Genomic DNA, 25,625 nt, shown 5'->3' with positions numbered 1-25,625 from the left:
GTGTCACCAGCAAAGCACCCCCACACCATCACACCTCCTCCTCCATGCTTCATGGTGGGAACCAGGCATGTAGAGTCCATCCGTTCACCTTTTCTGCGTCGCACAAAGACACGGTGGTTGGAACCAAAGATCTCAAATTTGGATTCATCAGACCAAAGCACAGATTCCACTGGTCGAATGTCCATTCCTTGCATTCTTTAGCCCAAACAAGTCTCTTCTGCTTGTTGCCTGTCCTTAGCAGTGGTTTCCTAGCAGCTATTTTACCATGAAGTCCTACTGCACAAAGTCTCCTTTTAACAGTTGTTGTAGAGATGTGTCTGCTGCTAGAACTCTGTGTGGCATTGACCTGGTCTCTAATCTGAGCTGCTGTTAACCTGCGATTTCTGAGGCTGGTGACTCGGATAAAGTTATTCTCAGAAGCAGAGGTGACTCTTGGTCTTCCTTTCCTGGGGCGGTCCTCATGTGAGCCAGTTTCTTTGTTGCGCTTGATGGTTTTTGCAACTGCACTTGGGGACACTTTCAAAGTTTGCCCAATTTTTCGGACTGACTGACCTTCATTTCTTAAAGTAATGATGGCCACTCGTTTTTCTTTACTTAGCTGCTTTTTTCTTGCCATAATACAAATTTTAACAGTTTATTCAGTAGGACTATCAGCTGTGTATCCACCTGACTTCTGCACAACACAACTGATGGTCCCAACCCCATTTATAAGGCAAGAAATCCCACTTATTAAACCTGACAGGGCACACCTGTGAAGTGAAAACCATTTCCGGTGACTACCTCTTGAAGCTCATCAAGAGAATGCCAAGAGTGTGCAAAGCAGTCATCAAAGCAAAAGGTGGCTACTTTGAAGAACCTAGAATATAAGACATATTTTCAGTTGTTTCACACTTTTTTGTTAAGTATATAATTCCACATGTGTTAATTCATAGTTTTGATGCCATCAGTGTGAATGTACAATTTTCATAGTCATGAACATACAGAAAAATCTTTTTAACTTTTTGTCTGTACTGTACATAGTAACATAGTTTTTAAGGTTGAAGGAAGACTAAGTCCATCTAGTTCAACCCATAACCTAACATGTTGATCCAGAGGAAGGCAAAAAAACACATGTGGCAAACACTAAGCTCCACATTGGGGAAAAAAATTCCTTCCTGACTCCATATGACAATCAGACTAGTTCCCTGGATCAACGCCCTATCAAGGAATCTAGTATATATAACCTGTAATACTATATTTTTCAAGAAAGACGTCCATGCCCTTCTTAAATTTTAGTAGTGAATCACTCATTACAATATCATGCGGCAGAGAGTTCCATAGTCTCACTGCTCTTACAGTAAAAAATCCCTGTCTGTGATTATGATTAAACCTTCTTTCCTCCAGACGTAGAAGATGCCCCCTTGTCCCCTTGTCTCAGGCCTCAGAGTAAAAGGATCAGTAGACAGGTCTTTGTACTGTCCCCTCATATGCTTGTACATAGTAATAAGATCACCCCTAAGCCTTTGTTTTTCCAAAGTAAATAACCCCGAGTGTAATAACCTGTCTTGGTATTGCAGACCCCCCAGTCCTCTAATAACCTTGGTCGCTCTTCTCTACACCCGCTCTATGTCTTTCTTATTCACCAGAGACCAGAACTGTACATAGTATTCTAAGTGTGGTCGCACTAATGACTTGTATAGAGGTAAAATTATGTTCTCCTCATGAGCATCTAGGCCTCTTTTAATACATCCCATTATTTTATTTGCCTTTGCAGCAGATGCCTGACACTGGCCACCAAACGTGAGCTTGTCGTCCACCAATACACCCAGTTCTTTTTCAGTTACAGTTTTGCCCAGTGTTTTACAATTAAGCATATGATTATACATTTTATTTCCTCTGCCCAAGTGCATTACCTTACATTTATCCCCATTGAAGCTCAATTGCCATTTATCAGCCCAAGCTTCTAATTTACATAGATCCTCCTGTAATATAAAATTGTCCTCCTCTGTATTGATTACCCTGCAGAGTTTAGTGTCATCTGCAAATATTGAAATACTACTCTGTATGCCCCCTACAAGGTCATTAATAAATATGTTAAAAAGAAGCTGGCCCAATACTTACTCCTGTGGTACCCCACTGTTAACTGAGACCCAGTCTAAGTGTGTTCCATTAATAACTACCCTTTGTTCTGACGCGCCCCCAGGGCCGTGGGGTACTCGGCAGCCGGGCCTCTGGTTGCTGGGGTATATCATGGTAGCTGGCCCGGTCCGTGACCCAGGGCGGTCAGTCAAAGGGGGAGATATAGGGGATTTGTGAAAGTGTTCGTGACGCCACCTGTGGATTGCGGCTAGAGGGAGCCGCCGCTGCGGAGCAGTCCTCTGGAGCTGGTGTTACGGCAGCAGGGATGGTGTGGCTCTCCACAGGTAGAGCTTGCTCCAGGGCAGCGTGGGGTGTAATGGATGGTGGTGCAGGGGAGAGACGGCAGGACAGTCTCGGAGGAAAGACGGACACTCACAAGGGGGTAAGCTTCAGTACCTTTACTGGTGATGTTGCAGGCACGGTCCAGGGTACTCCAGGTGAAGGGCACACTTTTGGACTCTCCCCAGTGAGCGAGTATAGGGCCTCCTGATCCGTTGCTTTATTCTCTAAGCTTCTGACCTGCCTGAAGCTAGGCCTAGCTTGGTTACTGTCTCTCTTTGCACCTGCTGACCTGGTGATAGTGTTAGAACCTTGCTGTTAGGTTTTTTTTCCTTTGCTGGTCACATGACCTTGTTGGCCTATTTAATCCTGCTCCGCCCTTCTGGCTTTGCTGGACTTCATTGTATATCTACTTTCTAGCTAGCCTGTGCTCTGTATCTAGCTCTGTTAGTTTGCTTGGTCTACGGACCTCTATGTTCTATCTATTTTGTTTGTTCGTCTGTCTGCTACTATTTCTGTTAGGAGGTGTCCCATATTCCTCCCAGTCCTTAGTACTTGTAGGGATTCCCTCCCCACATCTATAGGTCTCCGTACAGACTAGATTAGGACTTTAGCAGGTCTGATCGCAGGATCAGGTTCCCTGTTACATCGTAGGGATTCAGCTGAGTCCTATAGTAGGGACAGATCTCCTCTCTTTCCTTAGCTTTGGTAGCAGAACATAACAGTAAGTCCAGCCTGCAAATTCTCTAAGGAAAGATTTTTTTTTTTTGTTCCATCATGGTGTCGGTTCAGGATTTGGCTAAACACCTGCAGGGACTCTCTCTGGAAGTGGCCGAACTCCGTCAGCACTTGAGTAACTGTCCTGGAGCATATTTCTTGGAGCCTAAGGTATGTTTGCCGGATTTATTTTTTGGTGAACATCGAGAATTTTTTTCATTTAAAAATGCTTGCTTATTGTATTTTCGTTTGAGACCCAAGTCCTCTGGGGATGAATCCCAGCGCGTAGGGTTCATAATGTCACTTTTGCGCAAAGAGCCTCAGGAGTGGGCCTTTTCTTTGCAACCTAGTGATACATGCTTCAGATCAGTGGATAGTTTTTTTTCTGCTTTAGGATTATTATATGATGATCCTGACCGTGTGGCATCAGCTGAGACTGAGTTGAGACGTTTAAAACAAGGATCAGGTAATGTGGAAAAATATTGTACTCATTTTCGTCGTTGGTCCACTCAAACAGGGTGGAACGATTCTGCTCTGAAAAGTCTATTTCTTGCTGGGCTCAGTGAAAGGGTTAAAGACCTTCTAATTGCTTATCCTACACCTGAGGATTTGCAACAGGCTATGCAATTAGCTATACGGGTGGATAGAAGACTGCGTGCTAGGGTTAATGAGAGCAAATCCTCTGCTATGTCAGTTTCTGGTTATGATAATGTGTGTACTAACAGTGGTGAACCGATGGAGATTGGATCGGTGGCACCTCGCTCTCAAGAAAAAGACCGTCGTTTTTCGGAAGGCTTGTGTTTCTATTGCGGAAAATCTGGTCATTTGATTAAAGGCTGTGAGCTTCGTATGAAGAAAGAAAAAAAAATGGTCAGTCACGCCCGTATTGCCTGTTTAAATTCCAAGGGTATATTTTTAGCTGCTTCCACGATTGCTCAGGAAAAATTAATGGAATTTCGGGTGTTTGTTGATTGCGGGTCTACACTGAATGTAATTGATGGGGGATTCGTGGAAAAACTCAATTTAAAACCTGAACCTTTATCATCCCCCATTGCTGTGGTTTCTGTGGATGGCTCCCCTTTGAAGAATATTACTCTCAAGGTCTGTGAATTTCCTCTCACTATTAATGGTGTTCACCATGAGAAATTGGATTTGGTAGTGTTGAATAACTTGCCTTCTCCAGTAATATTGGGTTTGCCCTGGTTAAAATTTCACAATCCTGTACTGGATTGGTCTACCAGTGAAATTAAATCCTGGAGCCATAAATGTTATGACAAGTGTTGTAACGGGCGTATTGCAGCTTTGGATAGGGGAGAATTGCCTGTTCCTATTCAGGATTTTTGGAGAGTTTTTTCTGAGAAAGAATCGCAGGTTTTGCCTCCCCATAGAGACTATGATTGTTCTATTGAATTTGTCCCTGGAGCGATTCTTCCTAAAAGTCGTTTATTTAACCTTACTATTCCTGAGAGGAAGGCTTTGGAGGAATACATACAGACAAGTTTGGCCGCCGGTCACATTAGGCCCTCTAAGTCTCCTGTGGCGGTTGGATTTTTTTTTGTAAAAAAAAAAGGACGGCGGTTTACGTCCTTGTCTGGATTTTCGTGAGATTAACAAAATTACGGTACGCAATCCTTACCCACTGCCATTGATTCCTGATCTGTTTAACCAGTTATTGGGGGCCAAGTGGTTCTCTAAAATTGACCTTAAGGGGGCATACAATCTGTTGCGCATGAAGGAGGGTGATGAATGGAAGACTGCTTTTAACACTCCTGTGGGTCATTTTGAGAATCTGGTTATGCCTTTTGGTCTTACTAATGCTCCTGCATTTTTTCAGAATCTGATTAATGACATCCTTAGACCTTTGATCGGTAAAAATGTGGTTGTGTATTTGGATGACATTTTGATTTATTCGCCAGATCTGGAGTCTCATTGGCGGAGCGTGCGTGAGGTATTACAGTTATTAATGGACAATTCGCTTTTTGCTAAGCTGGAGAAATGTGAGTTCGCTGTACAGAGAATTAGTTTTTTGGGCTACATTATCTCCAGCAAAGGTTTTGAGATGGATCCGGTTAAGGTTCAGGCTGTGCAGGAATGGCCTAGGCCTATTGGTTTGAAATCGATACAGAGGTTTTTGGGTTTCGCCAATTACTATAGAAAATTCATAAAAAATTTTTCTAGTATTGTCAAACCTCTGACTGATCTCACCAGGAAAGGTGCTGATGCGGTTCAGTGGTCTTCTGAGGCCATTGAAGCTTTTGTGTATCTCAAGGAGAGGTTCACCTCTGCTCCCATCCTTATGCAGCCTGATGTTACTAGGCCGTTTTTGGTTGAGGTTGATGCTTCCTCTGTGGGGGTTGGCGCAGTATTGTCTCAGGATAACGGGGATGGATTACATCCCTGTGCCTTTTTTTCAAAAAAAATTTTCGGAGACTGAATTGAATTACGATATTGGTAATCGGGAATTATTGGCTATTAAACTCGCATTTGAACACTGGCGCCACTTCTTGGAAGGTGCGGAATTTCCCGTTCAGGTTCTTACGGATCATAAAAATCTGATATATCTTGATGCTGCCAAGCGCCTGAATGCCCGTCAGGCTAGGTGGGCACTGTTTTTCTCGCGGTTTAATTTCTCCGTTACTTACATCCCTGGTACTAAGAATATTAAGGCGGATGCCTTGTCTCGCAGTTTTTCTCCCATAGTCGGTGCTGAGAAAGAGGAAAACATTTTACAAGAAGGTGTTGTGATAGCTGCTTTAGACTCCGTTTTGGAAGATGAGATTCTTAAAGCTCAGGAGAATGCCCCATCTAACACTCCTCATGGGAGGTTGTTTGTGCCTGGGACCTTTAGGAGAGATTTGTTTGTTGAGTGTCACGAATCTCGGTTGGCAGGTCATCCCGGAATCTCTGAGACCAAGAGACTGGTGGGTCGCAGTTTTTGGTGGCCTGGATGGCAGAAGGAAGTCATTAAGTGGGTGTGCCAATGTACTATATGTGCTAGATCTAAGTCCTCACATACTCCTGCTGCGGGGTTACTTTGTCCTTTGGAGGTCCCCAGTGCTCCTTGGACACATTTGGCTATGGACTTTATAACTGACCTTCCCCCCTCTGAGGGTTTTACTGTCATCTGGGTGGTCGTGGACCGTTTTAGCAAGATGTGTCACTTGGTTCCCTTCGTCAAACTGCCCTGCGCTAAAACTCTCGCTAAGGCCTTTGTCAAGGAAATTGTCAGACTTCATGGCGTTCCTACTGACATTGTTTCTGATAGGGGTCCTCAGTTCGTGGCTCGTTTTTGGCGTGCCTTTTGTGACAGGTTGGGAATTCATTTGTCGTTTTCGTCCGGATATCATCCTGAATCTAATGGCCAGACAGAAAGGAAAAACCAGGATGTTGAGCAGTTCTTGCGTTGTTTTGTGGCAGACAATCAAGAGGGGTGGTCTGAGTTTCTGCCACTTGCCGAATTTGCTCTGAACAATCATACATCAATCATTTAATATATGGTCCCCAGATAGGGGACGTATCAGATATTAAACTGATAAGAACAGATACTACACTTGATCTTAGCCAAAAGGCCGAGAAGCGATAACCAGAATTGGTTTCAAACTACGGAGCCACCCAAGGATCCTGAAAAGTCCATTTGTGGAGATGAGCTCCTGGACTCCCGTTAAGAAGACATGTTGTCAACCTCTAGATCCCTTACATGCCTGCACTTTTCGGCTTGCTGCTGCTGCAATCCACGCGTTTTAGATCTGCATAACTCCACCTCTTTAAACACAGCACCTTCACCCCCTGCTGTTCCCACCCGCCTCAACACCGTTGGAAGGGAGGAGAACCAATTAAGGCGGGGGGTGGGGTGGAACGAGCAGCTGTCTACCCTTAGCAGGAGGGCTCCTGATTACATACCTCTCCTGCTGCTGCTGCTGCTGGCTGTCCAGCAGCAGACTGAAGGTGGCTGCTGCTGTGCACAGGTATATAAAGGCTCAGAGCCTATTATGACACGCGCAGCCAGCGTTCCATTGCCACATTCCATCTACTGCAGGCAGGATACCTGGCTGGCTGAATGTCGCTGAGAAGCTCACAGAGACCGCCATAAGCAACAGTTTAACAGAATGCCACAGACTAATCAACCAAACTTTTTGGGTTGGGTTCTCTTTTATAGTCTGCAGGCATTAAATGAAAGAAGTCAGTGTTCCAGCAGAAGGAGACAACATTTCAGAAAAGGCATTGTAGCAAACCAAAAAAGAAATTTTAAGCGCAGCAGAGTAACCAGCGCACATACCTGTTAGCTCAGGTGAGTTTAAAAGGCTGCTGTTGATAACAAGGGCATTTGCTAAATAGATGGTGTGTGTGCAACAATATACTGAAAGGTCAATTATATTGTGCAGCTTATCTCACCACCTGTAGTTATTTAGGTGAAAGCTCCAAAATGCTTGCCTAATATGTCTGTTTATCCAAAAGGAAGTAAAAAGGGAGAGCTAGAAAGATAGCATTGCATCACATTACATGGCAATGCAATGCACAGTTGCTGAAGTTGAACCAAAATGACCTTGTAATCTGGCTTCTGCAACTTTGAACATGAAAAATCCAATGAGGAGAAGAAAAGCAAAGCCAAAGAGTCCATCCCAAAATCCGACAAACAAGCAAAATGAACAAAAAACATTGAATTCAATTCTTTCTGATTTTAGAAACTGCATTAAAGAAGGGGTGCACCGGTCCTGGAGATACTGCAATACCAGGTCAATGCGTGGAGTGGACAGAGCAAGCTCTTTTTCCATCTCCCTGTTCTAAAAATCCATTTAATATATGGTCCCCAGATAGGGGACGTATCAGATATTAAACTGATAAGAACAGATTTTTTTTTTTTTTTTTTTCTTTTTTTTTTTTTTAGCCCGAATTCGTGTACAAAACCCGAGTGCGCTTAAAAAAGTGACAAGTGCCACAAAAAAAGTGCACTAGGATGCTGGTCTTCTTGAAACCCTCTCCAAAAGGAGAAGGGTCCCCCAAACCATTCCCCGTCCCTCCGAGCCAAAAGGCCACAGCGAGGAACAGGGACAAAAAGCCACCTCCAGCCGAAGCCAGAGGTGACCCAATCTTACCCCCAGCACCTGCCCGAGTTCTCACCCGAGCAAGGCACTGGGAGCCAAAGACTGTGCTCCCCTCCCGGAAGAGGGGAGCCAACAACGCTCTCCTCCCGAAAGAGGAGAGCCAGGGGGGTTCAGGGGGGAGCGGAACCTGATGGCCACACACTCCCCCCCTAGACCTGCCAAGAGAGGAACCCGTAAGGGAACCGCATCCCGACAAAATCCTAGTAGGACGTGACACACGTGAATAAGTGGACACACAGTGACAAAGAAATTAAATAAATAGTGAAGGTTTCACAGTATAATACTGCCCGGACCTTCGACCGGGAATTGAAAAATTCCCCATCCTAAGGCCAGAAGGCCCGGAATAAGGGTGTGTGCGAAGAAAGAAAATTTGAAGTGCTTGTGCAAATGTGCCATAAACTCAAGTGGGGTTCCCAATCCCAGTGAGTTAAGGCACCCCAGGGTCACCACTCCTGGGGCACTTCACACTTCGGGCTTTCGATCTTCCCCGGCCCAATGGCGTCGATCCTGGGGGGCCATGCTTTCCACCAGATGACTATATTAGCCACCTGGCGTACTAACAAGCGCCTAAACCCCAGTGTGCATAATGTATCAATCTACTAGGGCGGCCAACATCCAAAACCGCCTTTTCAAAAGATACTACACTTGATCTTAGCCAAAAGGCCGAGAAGCGATAACCAGAATTGGTTTCAAACTACGGAGCCACCCAAGGATCCTGAAAAGTCCATTTGTGGAGATGAGCTCCTGGACTCCCGTTAAGAAGACATGTTGTCAACCTCTAGATCCCTTACATGCCTGCACTTTTCGGCTTGCTGCTGCTGCAATCCACGCATTTTAGATCTGCATAACTCCACCTCTTTAAACACAGCACCTTCACCCCCTGCTGTTCCCACCCGCCTCAACACCGTTGGAAGGGAGGAGAACCAATTAAGGCGGGGGGTGGGGTGGAACGAGCAGCTGTCTACCCTTAGCAGGAGGGCTCCTGATTACATACCTCTCCTGCTGCTGCTGCTGCTGGCTGTCCAGCAGCAGACTGAAGGTGGCTGCTGCTGTGCACAGGTATATAAAGGCTCAGAGCCTATTATGACACGCGCAGCCAGCGTTCCATTGCCACATTCCATCTACTGCAGGCAGGATACCTGGCTGGCTGAATGTCGCTGAGAAGCTCACAGAGACCGCCATAAGCAACAGTTTAACAGAATGCCACAGACTAATCAACCAAACTTTTTGGGTTGGGTTCTCTTTTATAGTCTGCAGGCATTAAATGAAAGAAGTCAGTGTTCCAGCAGAAGGAGACAACGTTTCAGAAAAGGCATTGTAGCAAACCAAAAAAGAAATTTTAAGCGCAGCAGAGTAACCAGCGCACATACCTGTTAGCTCAGGTGAGTTTAAAAGGCTGCTGTTGATAACAAGGGCATTTGCTAAATAGATGGTGTGTGTGCAACAATATACTGAAAGGTCAATTATATTGTGCAGCTTATCTCACCACCTGTAGTTATTTAGGTGAAAGCTCCAAAATGCTTGCCTAATATGTCTGTTTATCCAAAAGGAAGTAAAAAGGGAGAGCTAGAAAGATAGCATTGCATCACATTACATGGCAATGCAATGCACAGTTGCTGAAGTTGAACCAAAATGACCTTGTAATCTGGCTTCTGCAACTTTGAACATGAAAAATCCAATGAGGAGAAGAAAAGCAAAGCCAAAGAGTCCATCCCAAAATCCGACAAACAAGCAAAATGAACAAAAAACATTGAATTCAATTCTTTCTGATTTTAGAAACTGCATTAAAGAAGGGGTGCACCGGTCCTGGAGATACTGCAATACCAGGTCAATGCGTGGAGTGGACAGAGCAAGCTCTTTTTCCATCTCCCTGTTCTAAAAATCCATTTAATATATGGTCCCCAGATAGGGGACGTATCAGATATTAAACTGATAAGAACAGATACTACACTTGAGCTTAGCCAAAAGGCCGAGAAGCGATAACCAGAATTGGTTTCAAACTACGGAGCCACCCAAGGATCCTGAAAAGTCCATTTGTGGAGATGAGCTCCTGGACTCCCGTTAAGAAGACATGTTGTCAACCTCTAGATCCCTTACATGCCTGCACTTTTCGGCTTGCTGCTGCTGCAATCCACGCGTTTTAGATCTGCATAACTCCACCTCTTTAAACACAGCACCTTCACCCCCTGCTGTTCCCACCCGCCTCAACACTGTTGGAAGGGAGGAGAACCAATTAAGGCGGGGGGTGGGGTGGAACGAGCAGCTGTCTACCCTTAGCAGGAGGGCTCCTGATTACATACCTCTCCTGCTGCTGCTGCTGCTGGCTGTCCAGCAGCAGACTGAAGGTGGCTGCTGCTGTGCACAGGTATATAAAGGCTCAGAGCCTATTATGACACGCGCAGCCAGCGTTCCATTGCCACATTCCATCTACTGCAGGCAGGATACCTGGCTGGCTGAATGTCGCTGAGAAGCTCACAGAGACCGCCATAAGCAACAGTTTAACAGAATGCCACAGACTAATCAACCAAACTTTTTGGGTTGGGTTCTCTTTTATAGTCTGCAGGCATTAAATGAAAGAAGTCAGTGTTCCAGCAGAAGGAGACAACGTTTCAGAAAAGGCATTGTAGCAAACCAAAAAAGAAATTTTAAGCGCAGCAGAGTAACCAGCGCACATACCTGTTAGCTCAGGTGAGTTTAAAAGGCTGCTGTTGATAACAAGGGCATTTGCTAAATAGATGGTGTGTGTGCAACAATATACTGAAAGGTCAATTATATTGTGCAGCTTATCTCACCACCTGTAGTTATTTAGGTGAAAGCTCCAAAATGCTTGCCTAATATGTCTGTTTATCCAAAAGGAAGTAAAAAGGGAGAGCTAGAAAGATAGCATTGCATCACATTACATGGCAATGCAATGCACAGTTGCTGAAGTTGAACCAAAATGAGCTTGTAATCTGGCTTCTGCAACTTTGAACATGAAAAATCCAATGAGGAGAAGAAAAGCAAAGCCAAAGAGTCCATCCCAAAATCCGACAAACAAGCAAAATGAACAAAAAACATTGAATTCAATTCTTTCTGATTTTAGAAACTGCATTAAAGAAGGGGTGCACCGGTCCTGGATATACTGCAATACCAGGTCAATGCGTGGAGTGGACAGAGCAAGCTCTTTTTCCATCTCCCTGTTCTAAAAATCCATTTAATATATGGTCCCCAGATAGGGGACGTATCAGATATTAAACTGATAAGAACAGATTTTTTTTTTTTAAAACCATTCAGGTTGTTGTAAACAACAGTATGAAAGTCCGCCAAAACCTTCAAATAGTTGCTCAACTATAACTCATCATCATGGTTAATCTTTATTCTTTTTATAAATTTATGTTTCCAAAATCAGAGTTAGTATATTTGTGCTATATTACTCTCATGAAGGTACATAAAATTACTGGTACTTTACCAGATGACGCCATTTCATGACCTTCCAAATGCCCTCAGCGTCCAATCCACCACCTCTACTCTTGTCCCATTTATATATAAGGTACAACCTAGATAGAATTAACCGAATACAGTCATTAATAGGTACAGTTTTTCTTTTGAACAAAGCCAGGTTTCTCACATCCCAAAGGCTTTCCATGACACACACCATTATTAACCACAAAATCCTTTCATTCACCTTTCCACATGCACCAATACCAAACATAGCCACTCTCCAGTTAATATAACTCACACCTGCTAATTCCTTACATAGACCACCCACACCTTTCCACACACTATATGCATAATCACAATCCCACATCACATGTCTCACAGTCTCACTCGCTCCACACCCTTCTTTTGGACATACATTCGTTCTGATCAAATCTCTTCTCTTTTGCACATCTCTCACAGGCAGTATATCATGCAAAGCCATCCACACCACATCCTTCTGTTTATTCGACATACCATGCGTACCCAATTTTTCCCATGCATCCGCCACTTCATTAAATCTTAAATCATTAATATTACATTCAATCTCATTTGCTCTCATTTTTCCCATCACCGCTTTTGGTTTCTCAAACTCACACATAGACACAGCCAGCAAATCATTCTTTCTAACAAACCTTTCAATCACCTCATACCACACAGGACATTTAAAAGCCACAGGCACACTTCCATCTTTTTTCACCCAGCATAACCCATACAACATCCATCCAGCCATATATCGCAACATATATGCACCTTTGTTCTTTTTACCCATTAGCACTACCACCGTTTTAATATAATTAAGGCTCAGGAATATTTCAATATCAGGAAAATTCAGACCACCATTCTGATATGTTTTGTATAAATATTCTCTCTTTAATTTTTCCATTTTACTCCCCCAAAAAAAAGTAAAAATTAATTTTTGTACTCTTTTTATTTTTTTGTATGGGGACGGAAAGACCCCAGCAACATAAAGTAATATTGGAAGTATTACTGCCTTAATTATAAGTACCTTTCCATTCAATGTCAACTCACGCATTCGCCAAAAATTCAGTTTCTTCTCTATCCGTAACCCACACTCATCCCAACTTTCAGTACCCTTCAGATCATCATTCAGCAATATACCCAAGACTTTAATCGACCCTTCCATACATGTCACACCATCCATCTTAATCCTACTATCACCAAAACACTTAAAACAACATTTATCCCAGTTTACCCTAAAAGCAGACGCACCACAGAAAAAATCCAATAATAACTTCACTCTACTCATAGACGCAATACTCTCACTCACAATCACCACATCATCCATATATCCCAGCACCTTGACATTCATTCCTTTACTCCCAGGTATTAGCATTCCTTTTATCGCTTTCTCTCTCCTAATCATACATAACAAAGGTTCAATCACACTAACAAACAAAACAGGGGAGAGAGGGCACCCCTGTCTAACACCTGATTTAATCAGGAATTTATCACACAACCAACCATTCACTAAAACTTCACTCGTCACATCATCATACAAACATCTCACACCATCTAGGAACTTCTTAGGGAAACCCATTTTTTCTAACACTTCAAACATAAACACATGCGACACTCTATCAAACGCCTTCTCAAAATCTAAAGCCAACAACATACACTTCTGCTTTCTATCTCTACAGTCTCCCAGCACATCTCTCAACAACAACAGATTATCACTTATACATCTCCCAGGCACAGCACACACTTGATCATCCTTGACAACCTTCCCAATCACTTCACGCATACGGTTTGCTAACATCTTGCTATACACCTTGTAGTCGGAATTTAGAAGCGTTATTGGCCTCCAATTCCCCAGTTTTTTCTTTTCACCTTTTTTATAGATTAACACAACCACACCTTCTTTCATAGATTCACACAGTTCTCCATTCTCCCACATATACTTACATACTTCCGTCAGATCCGCACCCATGCACTCCCACGCTTTCACATACAACTCTACTGGTATACCATCTTTACCTGGTGTTTTGTTTTTCTGAGCACTGAACACCACCTTTCTCACTTCATCCAGAATCACATCCTCACACAAGTTCTCACATTCATCATTATCCAATTTATCTTCCAAGCTACCTAACACTTCACCCATCAAACCAGAATCAATCCATTTATCCCCATACAGTCTACTATAGAAACCATTCACCTCCTCAATCACACCCTCTCCAGTTATACTCACATCATTCTCATCCAGTAATTCATCCATATCCATTTTTTTTCCATTCATTTTTTTGAAAAAGTATCTGGTACATTTTTCGTTTTTTTCCAGGTGTTCTATTTTGGTTCTGTACATTATTTCTTTCCCCTTTTTCTCAATCACACGTTTTAACTCATTCTTTGCTTCCACTAACAAATCACTCACATCAATCCCAGACATACTGCATTTTTTCAACCATTCAATCCTCATATTTAATTCTTTGAATTTATTTCTATATATGGCGGCTTTCTTGTAGCCCCATTTTCTGAAAAATTTTTGGATTTCTTGCTTCACCCAATCCCACCATTCTAACACACATGCAAACCTGTTTTTATAGTATCCCCACCTTTCATACTTCTTTTTAAACTCACTCATCACTCTTTCATCCTCTAGCAACCTCACATTCAGCTTCCATACACCCCTCCCATGCACAAAGCTCCCTTTCTGTCTGAACATACCCCTCAAACACTCGTGGTCCGAGAAGGGGACCGCACACTGCTTAAAACTAATGCACTCCAGATTTTTGGAGAAAAGCATCCTGTCAATACGTGATTCGATCCCCCCTCTGTCCGCCCTATATGTAGGTGGTGGATTGTCCGACCTTAAAGTAGCGGCATCTGAAAAAGAAAAATCTGAAATTAAATGGGATAATTTTTTCCCGGTTACATCACCGGTTTCATCCGTAACACAATTAAAGTCACCAACAAAAATGGTAGGAATCTTTCCTGGCAAAAATAACTGAACCTTTTCCAAGAGAGCAAGACGCTCCTCTTTTCCGGTAGGACTATAGATGTTAACTATTCTTACCCGCCACCCCCTATATTTCACTATGGCAATAATGCACCTCCCCACCTCCACCACTGTGTAGCTGTCCATGCTGCACTCTGCGTTCCCCAGCAGGATCCCCACACCATCGTTCTTATTTACATTAGACCCAGACCAGATGTGCTGTCCATGAGGCCAGTCCTGATCGTCCGGCACTTCTGATAATCCGCACTCCTGCAGGCAGTAAATGTCTGCTCCCAATGATCTGATATACCTGAGCACAGTACACCTGCGTCCTTTAGATTTCATCTGCCTCACATTTAAGGATAGGACATTAAGTGAAGCTTTGGAAGCCATATCAGAACTTTCTTATGGAGATTTCTACATGTCCCCCATTTCTGTATCAGCCTTGTCCTTCTGGGGGCTGGCAGCCGGACTGGTAACAGGTGAGGGCAGGAACCCCCTCTAAAAAATCGCAATCAGGGGAGAAAACCAAGTCTGGATAAGCCCGCTCACTCATGGGACTTTCACTGCCCTCATCTGCATAATGATAAGCGAGGCGGGGTTTCTTCACAGCATTCCCCCTGGTCTCTTCAGAGGACCTTGCTGCTGCTGTGAAATCCCCCTGCTCCTTTATTTCACACTTAGTGCCACTGGCACTGACACTCTGCTCCTCCTCATCATCTGCCTGCAGCTTGTCCCAGGAGACATGGGGCGTTCTGCTCAGTGCCTCCTCCATATCTCCTTCACCACAGGCAGACACAAGTACTGGGAGCTGCTCGCTGAGCTCCATGTCTAGCTCCGCCCCATCTGACGTCACCGGCTCCGTAGCTCCGCCCCCCACTCTCACTGCAGATGCAGAGGCTGCTGCTGGAGCGCTCTGAGTCACAGGGACGGCAGCACTCACAGGTGTCAGATTCAGCAGCTGATTGCCTGAGGGCAGCTGATTACCTGCAGCTGAGGAGGCAAGTAACTCTTTGCTGACAACGAGTCAGCTCCATGAGGTCGGCTCTGCTGCAGAGCATTGCTACCAGGCATTACAGGGCTGGCAGAGGCAACCTGGGCATACAGCCTGGCTCCACCAGTGCGTGCCCTGCAATCCCTGTACACATGACCAGACTCCCCACAGCCATTACATACAACAGGGTTGGGGCAGTCCTTTGCACGGTGCCCAGGTAGATTACATTTTCTGCAGAGCATTGCTTCAGGGCAGTTCTCCTGCATGTGGCCATAGGAGTTACATTTGCGGCAGTAAAAGGGGGCTTCAGGGAAAAATAAATATCCATTATTCCTGCCAATGCTGAAATTTAAAGGGGGATAGTGGAAATCCCCAGGGCCCTGAGGGTCTATCCCAAAACGGACAAAGAACTTGTGCTTCCCAGTCCACAGTCCAGACTCCATGCTAACTACTCTGTGGGCATACTGTACATAGGAACAATGTCTTTTAAGGAAATCTGCTATTTCTTCCAGGGGGACAAAGGGATTATGCATGAAAACCACTAAGGGTATGTCCCCTCTGGAATAAAGGACTGTGAAAGTAAGTCCTGAAAGCAAGTCATTGTCAGCATTTTCCCTGAGGGCTCTGTACAGGTTCTGGCATGCACCAACAGAAGAAAAAACAAGCACATACCGTCCCTCTCTCCTGAATTCCTGCAGGCATACGATCTCCTCCTTCTTTACCTTCAGTATGTCATAAAGCACCATATTGACCAGGTATCCCAGTGAAAAATGCATTCTCTTCTCCTGCGCGACCTCGATCCTGAAACCATTACGGACCCGGGCATCCCCGGTCCCTGCGAAGTGGACAACTACTCCCATCCTTTCCAGGTTCGCCTTCTCTCTCCACCACTCCTTTTAGTACAGCATAGCTGTACTAGCCTTTAAATGACCAGACCAGGCATACTGCACTTGATCTTAGCCAAAAAGCCGAGAAGCGATAACCAGAATTGGTTTCAAACTACGGAGCCACCCAAGGATCCTGAAAAGTCCATTTGTGGAGATGAGCTCCTGGACTCCCGTTAAGAAGACATGTTGTCAACCTCTAGATCCCTTACATGCCTGCACTTTTCGGCTTGCTGCTGCTGCAATCCACGCGTTTTAGATCTGCATAACTCCACCTCTTTAAACACAGCACCTTCACCCCCTGCTGTTCCCACCCGCCTCAACACCGTTGGAAGGGAGGAGAACCAATTAAGGCGGGGGGTGGGGTGGAACGAGCAGCTGTCTACCCTTAGCAGGAGGGCTCCTGATTACATACCTCTCCTGCTGCTGCTGCTGCTGGCTGTCCAGCAGCAGACTGAAGGTGGCTGCTGCTGTGCACAGGTATATAAAGGCTCAGAGCCCATTATGACACGCGCAGCCAGCGTTCCATTGCCACATTCCATCTACTGCAGGCAGGATACCTGGCTGGCTGAATGTCGCTGAGAAGCTCACAGAGACCGCCATAAGCAACAGTTTAACAGAATGCCACAGACTAATCAACCAAACTTTTTGGGTTGGGTTCTCTTTTATAGTCTGCAGGCATTAAATGAAAGAAGTCAGTGTTCCAGCAGAAGGAGACAACGTTTCAGAAAAGGCATTGTAGCAAACCAAAAAAGAAATTTTAAGCGCAGCAGAGTAACCAGCGCACATACCTGTTAGCTCAGGTGAGTTTAAAAGGCTGCTGTTGATAACAAGGGCATTTGCTAAATAGATGGTGTGTGTGCAACAATATACTGAAAGGTCAATTATATTGTGCAGCTTATCTCACCACCTGTAGTTATTTAGGTGAAAGCTCCAAAATGCTTGCCTAATATGTCTGTTTATCCAAAAGGAAGTAAAAAGGGAGAGCTAGAAAGATAGCATTGCATCACATTACATGGCAATGCAATGCACAGTTGCTGAAGTTGAACCAAAATGAGCTTGTAATCTGGCTTCTGCAACTTTGAACATGAAAAATCCAATGAGGAGAAGAAAAGCAAAGCCAAAGAGTCCATCCCAAAATCCGACAAACAAGCAAAATGAACAAAAAACATTGAATTCAATTCTTTCTGATTTTAGAAACTGCATTAAAGAAGGGGTGCACCGGTCCTGGAGATACTGCAATACCAGGTCAATGCGTGGAGTGGACAGAGCAAGCTCTTTTTCCATCTCCCTGTTCTAAAAATCCATTTAATATATGGTCCCCAGATAGGGGACGTATCAGATATTAAACTGATAAGAACAGATACTACACTTGATCTTAGCCAAAAGGCCGAGAAGCGATAACCAGAATTGGTTTCAAACTACGGAGCCACCCAAGGATCCTGAAAAGTCCATTTGTGGAGATGAGCTCCTGGACTCCCGTTAAGAAGACATGTTGTCAACCTCTAGATCCCTTACATGCCTGCACTTTTCGGCTTGCTGCTGCTGCAATCCACGCGTTTTAGATCTGCATAACTCCACCTCTTTAAACACAGCACCTTCACCCCCTGCTGTTCCCACCCGCCTCAACACCGTTGGAAGGGAGGAGAACCAATTAAGGCGGGGGGTGGGGTGGAACGAGCAGCTGTCTACCCTTAGCAGGAGGGCTCCTGATTACATACCTCTCCTGCTGCTGCTGCTGCTGGCTGTCCAGCAGCAGACTGATGGTGGCTGCTGCTGTGCACAGGTATATAAAGGCTCAGAGCCTATTATGACACGCGCAGCCAGCGTTCCATTGCCACATTCCATCTACTGCAGGCAGGATACCTGGCTGGCTGAATGTCGCTGAGAAGCTCACAGAGACCGCCATAAGCAACAGTTTAACAGAATGCCACAGACTAATCAACCAAACTTTTTGGGTTGGGTTCTCTTTTATAGTCTGCAGGCATTAAATGAAAGAAGTCAGTGTTCCAGCAGAAGGAGACAACGTTTCAGAAAAGGCATTGTAGCAAACCAAAAAAGAAATTTTAAGCGCAGCAGAGTAACCAGCGCACATACCTGTTAGCTCAGGTGAGTTTAAAAGGCTGCTGTTGATAACAAGGGCATTTGCTAAATAGATGGTGTGTGTGCAACAATATACTGAAAGGTCAATTATATTGTGCAGCTTATCTCACCACCTGTAGTTATTTAGGTGAAAGCTCCAAAATGCTTGCCTAATATGTCTGTTTATCCAAAAGGAAGTAAAAAGGGAGAGCTAGAAAGATAGCATTGCATCACATTACATGGCAATGCAATGCACAGTTGCTGAAGTTGAACCAAAATGAGCTTGTAATCTGGCTTCTGCAACTTTGAACATGAAAAATCCAATGAGGAGAAGAAAAGCAAAGCCAATGAGTCCATCCCAAAATCCGACAAACAAGCAAAATGAACAAAAAACATTGAATTCAATTCTTTCTGATTTTAGAAACTGCATTAAAGAAGGGGTGCACCGGTCCTGGATATACTGCAATACCAGGTCAATGCGTGGAGTGGACAGAGCAAGCTCTTTTTCCATCTCCCTGTTCTAAAAATCCATTTAATATATGGTCCCCAGATAGGGGACGTATCAGATATTAAACTGATAAGAACAGATTTTTTTTTTTAAAACCATTCAGGTTGTTGTAAACAACAGTATGAAAGTCCGCCAAAACCTTCAAATAGTTGCTCAACTATAACTCATCATCATGGTTAATCTTTATTCTTTTTATAAATTTATGTTTCCAAAATCAGAGTTAGTATATTTGTGCTATATTACTCTCATGAAGGTACATAAAATTACTGGTACTTTACCAGATGACGCCATTTCATGACCTTCCAAATGCCCTCAGCGTCCAATCCACCACCTCTACTCTTGTCCCATTTATATATAAGGTACAACCTAGATAGAATTAACCGAATACAGTCATTAATAGGTACAGTTTTTCTTTTGAACAAAGCCAGGTTTCTCACATCCCAAAGGCTTTCCATGACACACACCATTATTAACCACAAAATCCTTTCATTCACCTTTCCACATGCACCAATACCAAACATAGCCACTCTCCAGTTAATATAACTCACACCTGCTAATTCCATACATAGACCACCCACACCTTTCCACACACTATATGCATAATCACAATCCCACATCACATGTCTCACAGTCTCACTCGCTCCACACCCTTCTCTTGGACATACATTCGTTCTGATCAAATCTCTTCTCTTTTGCACATCTCTCACAGGCAGTATATCATGCAAAGCCATCCACACCACATTCTTCTGTTTATTCGACATACCATGCGTACCCAATTTTTCCCATGCATCCGCCACTTCATTAAATCTTAAATCATTAATATTACATTCAATCTCATTTGCTCTCATTTTTCCCATCACCGCTTTTGGTTTCTCAAACTCACACATAGACACAGCCAGCAAATCATTCTTTCTAACAAACCTTTCAATCACCTCATACCACACAGGACATTTAAAAGCCACAGGCACACTTCCATCTTTTTTCACCCAGCATAACCCATACAACATCCATCCAGCCATATATCGCAACATATATGCACCTTTGTTCTTTTTACCCATTAGCACTACCACTGTTTTAATATAATTAAGGCTCAGGAATATTTCAATATCAGGAAAATTCAGACCACCATTCTGATATGTTTTGTATAAATATTCTCTCTTTAATTTTTCCATTTTACTCCCCCAAAAAAAAGTAAAAATTAATTTTTGTACTCTTTTTATTTTTTTGTATGGGGACGGAAAGACCCCAGCAACATAAAGTAATATTGGAAGTATTACTGCCTTAATTATAAGTACCTTTCCATTCAATGTCAACTCACGCATTCGCCAAAAATTCAGTTTCTTCTCTATCCGTAACCCACACTCATCCCAACTTTCAGTACCCTTCAGATCATCATTCAGCAATATACCCAAGACTTTAATCGACCCTTCCATACATGTCACACCATCCATCTTAATCCTACTATCACCAAAACACTTAAAACAACATTTATCCCAGTTTACCCTAAAAGCAGACGCACCACAGAAAAAATCCAATAATAACTTCACTCTACTCATAGACGCAATACTCTCACTCACAATCACCACATCATCCATATATCCCAGCACCTTGACATTCATTCCTTTACTCCCAGGTATTAGCATTCCTCTTATCGCTTTCTCTCTCCTAATCATACATAACAAAGGTTCAATCACACTAACAAACAAAACAGGGGAGAGAGGGCATCCCTGTCTAACACCTGATTTAATCAGGAATTTATCACACAACCAACCATTCACTAAAACTTCACTCGTCACATCATCATACAAACATCTCACACCATCTAGGAACTTCTTAGGGAAACCCATTTTTTCTAACACTTCAAACATAAACACATGCGACACTCTATCAAACGCCTTCTCAAAATCTAAAGCCAACAACATACACTTCTGCTTTCTATCTCTACAGTCTCCCAGCACATCTCTCAACAACAACAGATTATCACTTATACATCTCCCAGGCACAGCACACACTTGATCATCCTTGACAACCTTCCCAATCACTTCACGCATACGGTTTGCTAAAATCTTGCTATACACCTTGTAGTCGGAATTTAGAAGCGTTATTGGCCTCCAATTCCCCAGTTTTTTCTTTTCACCTTTTTTATAGATTAACACAACCACACCTTCTTTCATAGATTCACACAGTTCTCCATTCTCCCACATATACTTACATACTTCCGTCAGATCCGCACCCATGCACTCCCACGCTTTCACATACAACTCTACTGGTATACCATCTTTACCTGGTGTTTTGTTTTTCTGAGCACTGAACACCACCTTTCTCACTTCATCCAGAATCACATCCTCACACAAGTTCTCACATTCATCATTATCCAATTTATCTTCCAAGCTACCTAACACTTCACCCATCAAACCAGAATCAATCCATTTATCCCCATACAGTCTACTATAGAAACCATTCACCTCCTCAATCACACCCTCTCCAGTTATACTCACATCATTCTCATCCAGTAATTCATCCATATCCATTTTTTTTCCATTCATTTTTTTGAAAAAGTATCTGGTACATTTTTCGTTTTTTTCCAGGTGTTCTATTTTGGTTCTGTACATTATTTCTTTCCCCTTTTTCTCAATCACACGTTTTAACTCATTCTTTGCTTCCACTAACAAATCACTCACATCAATCCCAGACATACTGCATTTTTTCAACCATTCAATCCTCATATTTAATTCTTTGAATTTATTTCTATATATGGCGGCTTTCTTGTAGCCCCATTTTCTGAAAAATTTTTGGATTTCTTGCTTCACCCAATCCCACCATTCTAACACACATGCAAACCTGTTTTTATAGTATCCCCACCTTTCATACTTCTTTTTAAACTCACTCATCACTCTTTCATCCTCTAGCAACCTCACATTCAGCTTCCATACACCCCTCCCATGCACAAAGCTCCCTTTCTGTCTGAACATACCCCTCAAACACTCGTGGTCCGAGAAGGGGACCGCACACTGCTTAAAACTAATGCACTCCAGATTTTTGGAGAAAAGCATCCTGTCAATACGTGATTCGATCCCCCCTCTGTCCGCCCTATATGTAGGTGGTGGATTGTCCGACCTTAAAGTAGCGGCATCTGAAAAAGAAAAATCTGAAATTAAATGGGATAATTTTTTCCCGGTTACATCACCGGTTTCATCCGTAACACAATTAAAGTCACCAACAAAAATGGTAGGAATCTTTCCTGGCAAAAATAACTGAACCTTTTCCAAGAGAGCAAGACGCTCCTCTTTTCCGGTAGGACTATAGATGTTAACTATTCTTACCCGCCACCCCCTATATTTCACTATGGCAATAATGCACCTCCCCACCTCCACCACTGTGTAGCTGTCCATGCTGCACTCTGCGTTCCCCAGCAGGATCCCCACACCATCGTTCTTATTTACATTAGACCCAGACCAGATGTGCTGTCCATGAGGCCAGTCCTGATTGTCCGGCACTTCTGATAATCCGCACTCCTGCAGGCAGTAAATATCTGCTCCCAATGATCTGATATACCTGAGCACAGTACACCTGCGTCCTTTAGATTTCATCTGCCTCACATTTAAGGATAGGACATTAAGTGAAGCTTTGGAAGCCATATCAGAACTTTCTTATGGAGATTTCTACATGTCCCCCATTTCTGTATCAGCCTTGTCCTTCTGGGGGCTGGCAGCCGGACTGGTAACAGGTGAGGGCAGGAACCCCCTCTAAAAAATCGCAATCAGGGGAGAAAACCAAGTCTGGATAAGCCCGCTCACTCATGGGACTTTCACTGCCCTCATCTGCATAATGATAAGCGAGGCGGGGTTTCTTCACAGCATTCCCCCTGGTCTCTTCAGAGGACCTTGCTGCTGCTGTGAAATCCCCCTGCTCCTTTATTTCACACTTAGTGCCACTGGCACTGACACTCTGCTCCTCCTCATCATCTGCCTGCAGCTTGTCCCAGGAGACATGGGGCGTTCTGCTCAGTGCCTCCTCCATATCTCCTTCACCACAGGCAGACACAAGTACTGGGAGTTGCTCGCTGAGCTCCATGTCTAGCTCCGCCCCCTCTGACGTCACTGGCTCTGTAGCTCCGCCCCCCACTCTCACTGCAGATGCAGAGGCTGCTGCTGGAGCGCTCTGAGTCACAGGGATGGCAGCACTCACAGGTGTCAGATTCAGCAGCTGATTGCCTGAGGGCAGCTGATTACCTGCAGCTGAGGAGGCAAGTAACTCTTCGCTGACAATGGAGTCAGCTCCATGAGGTCGGCTCTGCTGCAGAGCATTGCTACCAGGCATTACAGGGCTGGCAGAGGCAACCTGGGCATACAGCCTGGCTCCACCAGTGCGTGCCCTGCAATCCCTGTACACATGTCCAGACTCCCCACAGCCATTACATACAACAGGGTTGGGGCAGTCCTTTGCACGGTGCCCAGGTAGATTACATTTTCTGCAGAGCATTGCTTCAGGGCAGTTCTCCTGCATGTGGCCATAGGAGTTACATTTGCGGCAGTAAAAGGGGGCTTCAGGGAAAAATAAATATCCATTATTCCTGCCAATGCTGAAATTTAAAGGGGGATAGTGGAAACCCCCAGGGCCCTGAGGGTCTATCCCAAAACGGACAAAGAACTTGTGCTTCCCAGTCCACAGTCCAGACTCCATGCTAACTACTCTGTGGGCATACTGTACATAGGAACAATGTCTTTTAAGGAAATCTGCTATTTCTTCCAGGGGGACAAAGGGATTATGCATGAAAACGACTAAGGGTATGTCCCCTCTGGAATAAAGGACTGTGAAAGTAAGTCCTGAAAGCAAGTCATTGTCAGCATTTTCCCTGAGGGCTCTGTACAGGTTCTGGCATGCACCAACAGAAGAAAAAACAAGCACATACCGTCCCTCTCTCCTGAATTCCTGCAGGCATACGATCTCCTCCTTCTTTACCTTCAGTATGTCATAAAGCACCATATTGACCAGGTATCCCAATGAAAAATGCATTCTCTTCTCCTGCGCGACCTCGATCCTGAAACCATTACGGACCCGGGCATCCCCGGTCCCTGCGAAGTGGACAACTACTCCCATCCTTTCCAGGTTCGCCTTCTCTCTCCACCACTCCTTTTAGTACAGCATAGCTGTACTAGCCTTTAAATGACCAGACCAGGCATACTGCACTTGATCTTAGCCAAAAGGCCGAGAAGCGATAACCAGAATTGGTTTCAAACTACGGAGCCACCCAAGGATCCTGAAAAGTCCATTTGTGGAGATGAGCTCCTGGACTCCCGTTAAGAAGACATGTTGTCAACCTCTAGATCCCTTACATGCCTGCACTTTTCGGCTTGCTGCTGCTGCAATCCACGCGTTTTAGATCTGCATAACTCCACCTCTTTAAACACAGCACCTTCACCCCCTGCTGTTCCCACCCGCCTCAACACCGTTGGAACGGAGGAGAACCAATTAAGGCGGGGGGTGGGGTGGAACGAGCAGCTGTCTACCCTTAGCAGGAGGGCTCCTGATTACATACCTCTCCTGCTGCTGCTGCTGCTGGCTGTCCAGCAGCAGACTGAAGGTGGCTGCTGCTGTGCACAGGTATATAAAGGCTCAGAGCCTATTATGACACGCGCAGCCAGCGTTCCATTGCCACATTCCATCTACTGCAGGCAGGATACCTGGCTGGCTGAATGTCGCTGAGAAGCTCACAGAGACCACCATAAGCAACAGTTTAACAGAATGCCACAGACTAATCAACCAAACTTTTTGGGTTGGGTTCTCTTTTATAGTCTGCAGGCATTAAATGAAAGAAGTCAGTGTTCCAGCAGAAGGAGACAACGTTTCAGAAAAGGCATTGTAGCAAACCAAAAAAGAAATTTTAAGCGCAGCAGAGTAACCAGCGCACATACCTGTTAGCTCAGGTGAGTTTAAAAGGCTGCTGTTGATAACAAGGGCATTTGCTAAATAGATGGTGTGTGTGCAACAATATACTGAAAGGTCAATTATATTGTGCAGCTTATCTCACCACCTGTAGTTATTTAGGTGAAAGCTCCAAAATGCTTGCCTAATATGTCTGTTTATCCAAAAGGAAGTAAAAAGGGAGAGCTAGAAAGATAGCATTGCATCACATTACATGGCAATGCAATGCACAGTTGCTGAAGTTGAACCAAAATGAGCTTGTAATCTGGCTTCTGCAACTTTGAACATGAAAAATCCAATGAGGAGAAGAAAAGCAAAGCCAAAGAGTCCATCCCAAAATCCGACAAACAAGCAAAATGAACAAAAAACATTGAATTCAATTCTTTCTGATTTTAGAAACTGCATTAAAGAAGGGGTGCACCGGTCCTGGAGATACTGCAATACCAGGTCAATGCGTGGAGTGGACAGAGCAAGCTCTTTTTCCATCTCCCTGTTCTAAAAATCCATTTAATATATGGTCCCCAGATAGGGGACGTATCAGATATTAAACTGATAAGAACAGATACTACACTTGATCTTAGCCAAAAGGCCGAGAAGCGAT

The 25,625-nt window shown here is 44.1% G+C and overlaps 6 non-coding genes and 2 pseudogenes across 6 annotated transcripts; all 8 read right to left on the bottom strand.

Annotated features, from left to right (window-relative positions):
* Positions 1-6,503: 6,503 nt before the first annotated feature.
* LOC141203264 (U2 spliceosomal RNA) lies at positions 6,504-6,695 on the bottom strand. Its single transcript, XR_012274380.1, has one exon. It is a non-coding gene; the product is annotated as a U2 spliceosomal RNA (small nuclear RNA).
* Positions 6,696-7,810: 1,115 nt separating this feature from the next.
* LOC141203286 (U2 spliceosomal RNA) lies at positions 7,811-8,039 on the bottom strand (annotated as a pseudogene).
* Positions 8,040-8,799: 760 nt separating this feature from the next.
* Positions 8,800-8,891, bottom strand: LOC141203334 (U2 spliceosomal RNA; annotated as a pseudogene).
* A 1,115-nt stretch (positions 8,892-10,006) lies between these two features.
* LOC141203162 (U2 spliceosomal RNA) lies at positions 10,007-10,197 on the bottom strand. The gene has a single exon (XR_012274299.1). It is a non-coding gene; the product is annotated as a U2 spliceosomal RNA (small nuclear RNA).
* Positions 10,198-11,312: 1,115 nt separating this feature from the next.
* LOC141203241 (U2 spliceosomal RNA) lies at positions 11,313-11,507 on the bottom strand. Its single transcript, XR_012274364.1, has one exon. It is a non-coding gene; the product is annotated as a U2 spliceosomal RNA (small nuclear RNA).
* A 6,213-nt stretch (positions 11,508-17,720) lies between these two features.
* Positions 17,721-17,911, bottom strand: LOC141203744 (U2 spliceosomal RNA). The gene has a single exon (XR_012274771.1). It is a non-coding gene; the product is annotated as a U2 spliceosomal RNA (small nuclear RNA).
* A 1,115-nt stretch (positions 17,912-19,026) lies between these two features.
* On the bottom strand, positions 19,027-19,220 carry LOC141203238 (U2 spliceosomal RNA). Its single transcript, XR_012274362.1, has one exon. It is a non-coding gene; the product is annotated as a U2 spliceosomal RNA (small nuclear RNA).
* Positions 19,221-25,434: 6,214 nt separating this feature from the next.
* LOC141203743 (U2 spliceosomal RNA) lies at positions 25,435-25,625 on the bottom strand. Its single transcript, XR_012274770.1, has one exon. It is a non-coding gene; the product is annotated as a U2 spliceosomal RNA (small nuclear RNA).

The sequence above is a fragment of the Phyllobates terribilis genome, unplaced genomic scaffold, assembly GCF_046119375.1.
Source record: "Phyllobates terribilis strain yellow unplaced genomic scaffold, ASM4611937v1 Scaffold_124__1_contigs__length_5142088, whole genome shotgun sequence".
Taxonomy (NCBI): domain Eukaryota; kingdom Metazoa; phylum Chordata; class Amphibia; order Anura; family Dendrobatidae; genus Phyllobates; species Phyllobates terribilis.
Note: the sequence above shows the minus strand (reverse complement) of the source record. Positions and strands in the feature narration are given on the sequence as shown.